We start from the raw sequence: 7,666 nt of genomic DNA on the forward strand, positions 1-7,666 counted from the left end.
CAGGTCTGGAGGTTAGAAGTCCAAAATCATTTTCACCAGGCTAATGTCAAGGTGTCTGCAAGACCTGGTTCTTCTGGAGGCTTTGCAAGGAGAATCTGTCTCTTTGTCTTTTCTAGCTTCCAGTAGCCACTTATTCCCTGCTTTGCCATCCCCTTCCTCTGTTCTCAGACCACATCACTCCAATCTCTGCTTCTATCCTCACGTTATCTTCTCCTCTGACTCTGACCCCTCCAGTGTCCTTATAAGACTGTTGTGTTGACACTGGACCCACCTGGATGATCCTCATGTCAACGTCCTTAATTTATTCACACATGCAAAGTCCCTATGATCACATAAGGTAACATTTACAGGCTCTGGGGATTTGGACATAGACATATTTGGGAGACTGCTTTTCAGCCTACCACAGTCACCCAAATTCAGTTGGGTCGAAATATACCCATGTGCTTCCAAATCACAGATGTCCTCAGTGAATACACACAACCAGTGTGAAGTCTTTAAACACCCCTTCTCCCACCCTTCAGCTTCATGGGGTTTTATCTTGGGTTTTCTCATCAACAACACCATATCATCACTCTGAAAAGGACTTTGGTAACATCACAGAAATTCATTGTCTAAAAGGACCTCACATTTCATCAAGTCAAGCATCAGTTGAATATTTATTTCTTTCAGTCTTCAGGACTGGAGATGGAAAGTGAAGCACTTGAATTTACTTCTCAGTTTCTCACTCAATTTGTCTTCCTTATTTGCCATTGATTCCCTGGCAACTAACTCAGCTCATGGTTTCTCTTTCTTCAGCAAGGAATTTGCCTTAAGAATTGTCAATTTGACATATTCAAGATCCCAATCAGAGCAAAAGTTATAAATTTCCAACTATGATTAGACTAGATAAAATTTGAAGTCCCTTCAGATACTCAGTTTCTAGGATCCTGTTAAAGATTTTCTCAAAATGATATTGATACCAACTCCAATGTAATATAAACTTGCATAATTTTTCACTAGAAATGATTTCACTTTAAAGAAATGACTGAACTGTAAATCATTGTATTATTGCTCACTACTGAACTGAGGTTGCTTGAATGTTTCAAACTCCTATCACGTACTTTGTGAGTAACTTGCAAGGATACATATGTTTAGATATCTGAAGTGTGGTAGAAAGAACTATGATTTAAGGCCAGAGGAATCTGGATTCAAATTTTAACAATGCAGCCAAGCTGCAGGGAAGTATGTTAATTTCTCCAAACTGGAAAAATGAGAATAGTAATACACATATACATGAACTGGGGGGAATTAGATATGACAATGAGATAAAGTACCTAGCACTGCCTGGCACATAGACGATTCTCAGTAAACACTAATCTCAGCATTTCAACTAGTGTTTATCTTCTACTTTGTGACAGGAAGTGGGCATGGTTCCAACACTTTACTCCTTCTCGTCAGACTCATCATTCTTTAAAAAATAGAAGCAACCTGACCCTAACTTGACACTCAAGATCTTTGTTAACTGGGTTAATGTATCTAATAAGAGATAATGATTAGCAAATATATGAATGATTAGGAGATTTATAGTTATAATTTAAAGGATAATTATTCATTAGCTTCCATAGACTCTATGTTTAGTGATGGCTGCTATTATGTAAAATTACAAAATATAAGGAAGAAAAGTAATGGTTACACATGACTGGCATATTTAGGCAGTCAATGATAACTTGTTATCATTGTTATAATCAATGAGTTGTTAGGTCAAAGATATGTTTGCTATTGAAAGAGCAAAATATTACATTAGAAATTAGTTAAAAATTAAAATTCATTCTTTTTAGTTATAAATAAATATATCACAATTTTCAGCAACTCTATTATCAAGTTTGCCTTGTATCATTATTTATGACTGAAACAAATTAACCAAAATCAGATTTTAAAACATGAGTTTAATTTTTTAGTTTCTTATTCTTTAAACTTTCTCAAATATCTTGTGTTCTATATAGGAAGAAAAAAGTTACACTGTTAAGTTTCAGAGTAGATTGTTGCTCTCGCTTGAGCCTGAATAGCAAATACATTTGAAGTCATCATGCCTCCCATACAAGGAATATATAATGTTTTGATATTTCCCAAGTTTACCTCTGCCTCCTTAGATTCCTTCTTGACAATACCTTATCTGAAACCTACAACAGAGGTTATAAATTTAGCAGTGATACAAAAATTAACTTTCTAACTACACATTCCTTTGACTTTTATGTTTTCTATCTTTATGAAATTATTTCCCCTTAATACCACAGACACACCTCTTTTAGAAAAAAAATAGAGTGTGAGAGAATAGAGAGAGAGAGAAAGGGAGAGAGGGAGGGAGTGAGAGAGAGAAGTGGTCCATAAAATATTTTGCTTTACTAATGATCAATTTCTACCTCACCTTGTTTAGCTGGAAGAGAGTCCAAATTTCACTCACTGATTTAAAAACAAAACAAAACAAAACAGGGCACATTCAGAGGCTCCCTATATAGCAAAATGTACTGAATATAGATCAATGGCCATGAAACCAAGGATATGGAAGCTTGAGTCTTCATCAGCCTAGTGTCCTGGTTAAAATCATTTAACTTGAGTGCCCATTTATTATACCTTCCAGAATTAGTACCACTGTTAACACCTAAATTGAATTTCAGCTCATGACATTAATGGAGGTACTTTTAATAATAAAGAAATTCTGGATAAATAAAAGTCAAAGGCAGGAATTTAAAAGGTTAACAACAGAAGGAATATAAACTCATTGAAACATCAGTTCAAGTCCAGTATGTTTGTAGATTTGTTAAATTGATCTCAATTCAGAAAAGAATACTAGGAATATTTGGCTACTTACATTATTCTTGCTTGTCAAGACCAAAGGGTTTTTTGTTGTTGTTATTGTTGTTTTATCTAAGCCATAGCTTTCTAGTGACTTTCAGTGGCATGTATCTAGCATGGATGTTCATTTGCTGTGTATCCTTTCATGGAGATATTGTTAACCATAAACTACTAAGTGTGGCTTAACACTCCCAGTCATAGTCTTGGGACTATTATGACACTACCCATGACAAAGATTGGTAGGAGTATGATTTATCTCCACAGTTTTCCTTCCAATAATTTGAGTGAAATATTTTTATTAAGTTTTTAATTTTAATTCCAGTATAGTTAATATACAGTGCAATATTAATTTCAGGAGTACAGTATAGTGATTCAGCACTTCCATACATCACCAGATGCTCATCACAAGTGCACTCCTTAATCCCTATCACCTATTTCACCAATCCCCCACCACTCTCCCCTTTGGTAACCCTCAGTTTGTTTTCTATATAGCTAAGAGTCTGTTTCTCGATTTGTCTCTCTCTTTTTTTCTTTTGTTCTTTGTTTTCTAAATTCCACATCTAAGTGAATCACTTGGTATTTCTTTTTTTCTTTCTCTGACATATTTTGCTTAGCATTATACTCTCTAGGTCCATCCATGTTATTGCAAATGGCAAGATTTCACTCCTATTTATGGCTGAATAATATTTCACTGTGGATAGATAGATAGATAGATAGACAGATAGATAGATATGGACATGGATATACACATAGATAGGTAGATAGATATAGTAGATATATAGTATCCTCTTTAGCCATTCATCTATAGATGATGGACTCTTGGGCTGCTTCCATATCTTGGCTATTTTAAATAATGCTTCATAAACACAGGGGTACACGTATCCCTTTGAACTAGTGCTTTTGTATTTTGGGGGTAAATAACCCAGGAGTGCAATTACTAGATCATAAGGTAGTTCTTTTTTTGACTGAGGAAACTCTATACTATTTTCCAGACTGGCTGTATCAGTTTGCATTCCCACCAACAGTGCATAAAGGCTCCTTTTTCTCCAGATCCTCAACAACACCTGTTGTTTTTTGTGTTTTTGATTTTAGGCATTCTGACAGCTGTGAGCTGCTATCTCATTCTAGTTTTGATTTGCATTTCCCTGATGATGAGTGATGATGAGTATCTTCTGATGTGTCTATTGGCCATCTGGATGTCTTCATTGCAGAAATGTCTGTTCATGTCTTCTGCCCATGTTTATATTGGATTACTTGAGTGTTTTTTGGTGCTGAGTTGCATCAATTTTTTATATATTTTGGATACTAACCCTTTATCAGATATATCATTTGCAAATATCTTCTCCCATTCAGTAGTTTTGTTGATAGTTTACTTCACTATGAAGAAGATTTTTATTTTGATATAGTCCCAATAGTTAATTCTTCCTTTTATTTCTCTTGTCTTACTAGACATTATCTAGAAAATTGTTGCTACAGCTGATGTCAGAGAAATTATTGCTTTTGCTCTCTTTCAGGATTTCTATAGTTCTGAGTCTCACAGTTAGGTCTTTAGTCCATTTGAATTTATTTTTGTGTATAGTGTAAGAAAGTGACCCAATTTCATTCTTCTCATGTGGCTGTTCAGTTTTCCCCAAACAATTTGTTGAATAGACTGTCTTTTTCCCATTGGATATTTTTTCTACTTTATCAAAGATTAATTGACTATAAAATTGTGGGTTTATTTGTGGATTTTCTATTCTGTTCCACTGATCTATAGATCTGTTTTTGTGACAGTACCATACTCTTTTGATTATTACAGCTTTGTAATATAACTTGAAGTCTGGAATTGTGGTATCTCCAGTTTGTTTTTCTTTTTCAAGATTTCTCTGGCTCTTTGAGGTCTTTTGTGTTTCCATATAGATTTTAGGATTGTTTGTCTTAGTTCTGTGAAAATTGCTGATGGTATTTTGATAGTGATTGCACTAAATCTGCAGATCACTTTGGGTAGTATGGGCATTTTAACAATACTTGTTCTTCCAATCCATGGGCATGGAATGACTTCCATTTCTTTGTGTTATGTTCAGTTTCCTTCATCAGTGTTATATAGTTTTCAAAGTCTTTTACCTCTTTGGTTAGTTCTATTTGTAGGTATTTTATTATCTTTGTAATTATAAATGGATTATTTTCCTAATTTCTCTTTCTGCTGCTTCATTATTGGTGTATAGAAATGCAACTAATTTCTGTACATTGATTTTATATCCTCCAACTTCACTGAATTCATTTATCAGCTATAATAATTTTGGTGGAGTTTTAAAGGTTTTCTTTACATAGTATCATGATACCTGCAAATAGTGAAAGTTTTACTTCTTCCTTACCAGTTTGGATGCCCTTTATTTTTTTGTGTTGTCTGATTGTTATGCCTAGGACTTCCAATACTACGTTGAATAAAAGTTGTAAGAGTCAACATCCTTGTCTTGTTCTTAACCTTAGGGGAAAAGCTCTCAGTTTTGCCCCATTGAGTACGAGGTTTGCTGTGGATTTTTCATATAAGGCCTTGGTTATGTCGAATATATTTCCTACAGTCCTACTTTACTGCGGGCTTTTATCATGAATGTATGTTGTACTTTGTCAGATGCTTTTTCTGCATCTATGGAAATGATCATGCATTTTTAATCTTTTCTTTCGCTGACGTGATGTATCTTGTTGATTTGCATGAATGGCATACATTTTTATTTAAATTTTCCCTGGTGTTATTCATATATTTTAAAAATGTGCCTATCAATATTATGAATGTAATCATATGTATTGTATTCTCTCATAAAAATGCAGAAATCCACTAATTTTTCTAACTATCCAATGTCCTTCTATGTTATGTATATTCTGGAACTTTTGACATAAACATGTATGATTGTAATGATTATTTTTGCAGTATTATACATTTCCTTCTAATGAATTTTTATAAACAACTCTATATTAAAATAGCATTAATCTTCCTGATTAACTTTTTGTTAAATAACTTAGTCATTCTTTCTTTTGATTCATGATTTGGTCCTGATGATTTTTGCCTTCAGAAGGTTGTTGTTTTATTATTACTTTGATTTATTATGTTCTCTTAAATAGTTTAGTTTTCTTATTACTTGACTTTTAATGTTGTATGGAAAACACGTGACGGCAAGCTGATTTTTAAGTAATTCTTCTCCCCCCAGAACATCCAAGCTTCTGCTTCTTTGTAGGAAACTGTCTTTACTTTTGACATTCATTTATTTAACCAAGATACACATTAGTGCTGATCTCATTTTACCAGTTGTGCTTTGCTACATGACAAACACCTTTGACCTGCAGATCTAGATCTTCACCATAGGAAAGTATTTTTTCTGCAGTGTCTAACTTTTATTTCAATTTCATGTGTTTCTCCCTCATTTTCATCTGTCTTTTCAACCTAGCAGGATGATTCAATCTTTTCCTTTATGTGACCAGTTCAGTTTTCCACAGCTGTAATCCTACTCTCTCCTGACAATCATGTAGTTAAAAGTTTTGGTTGTAGTAATACTAGTTTCTTCATATTTTTTCTCTATGTCACTACTTTTCCGTCTGAGCCTCTCACCTAATGTTTGGTCTTTGTCTCAGAGGGTAAGTTTTATTGAGTTTTATTGTGAGCATAAAGCAGATGTCATCTGAACTTTACTTTTGTAATGTAGTATTTCTTTTTCAGATGGATGCTCTTTCTCTATTTCTTTATTACAATCGTCTCTATATTTATTTTTCATGATGTTCTTACAGATTTTGTATTGCTAACACATCCTTAAACATGAGAGATTGAATGTAGGCCTCATGTTAGATCTGAAACAGGCAGACAGATTGTGTGGGTTCTAGTCATACACCTAGACCATGTTGGCATATTCCTGCAATGCTTAAGTTAGCGGCTCAGCTGGTATAAGTTTCCAAGATGAAGTCAGTGATTCCCCCATCTGTCTGGGAATGGAGAAAGATTTAGGGTCATGGGAAGGCTCAGAAGAACCAGTTTATCTGTGAACCGTTTCTTCCTTGTTTTTGATGAGGACCTGGAACCAGGAATTACTTTTCTCCCTCTCTGCTTTTATGGTTTTGTCCAGTTTTCACTCTCTGTACTCAGTGTGTGTGTGTGTGTGTGTGTGTGTGTGTGTGTGTGTGTGTAGCCTCTTTATTGCCATTGAGAATCTTAGGAGAACTCTGCTACATCAAGGTGGTGCCAGCCACTCTGAGGCTTTCCCTTAATGGGATCACAAGTCTTGTTAACCTCCCCAAAAGAGCCGCTTTGAAAGCTTTTAATCCCTAGTGGCAGAGTGGTCCCTAACAATGAATACCCTAGGTCATTTCCTTCCCATCTTTGCCTCTGATGATCCTCTCCTCCTCCAATCAGGAGTGTGGGTGGATTCCGTCAACTGCCTTAATAGATACTTTTTTTTTTTAAATTCAATTTTCACTGAATTGTCTACCTAGAATTTTAAGTAGAAAGAGTGCAGAAAATTCCTAGTGATGTAACATTTACAGAGCGACACTTCTGATAATCAGTTCAACAACTTCAATGACGGCATTGCTTAGGGAAATCCAGTATTCTCTCTCTGCAGCAGCTAATTTCAGGTGGGACAGAATTTACGGTAATCATTGCTACATGTCACTGAGTCACCTCCTTCCTTAAAGGAAAAGCTACCAATATAAATGATGACCATAGATGATCAGCATCTGGTTACAAAACTTGAGCAATTCTCAGCATGGCTTAGGAATGCTTGGAGTGGTGACAGCATTAAAATTCTAATCATGTTCTGAGGAACTTTTTCTACTTGGATCATAACTATGTACTCTTGAAGTCATGACA

Source organism: Hyaena hyaena, unplaced genomic scaffold (assembly GCF_003009895.1).
Source record: "Hyaena hyaena isolate Hyena2069 unplaced genomic scaffold, ASM300989v1 scaffold_107, whole genome shotgun sequence".
NCBI lineage: Eukaryota > Metazoa > Chordata > Mammalia > Carnivora > Hyaenidae > Hyaena > Hyaena hyaena.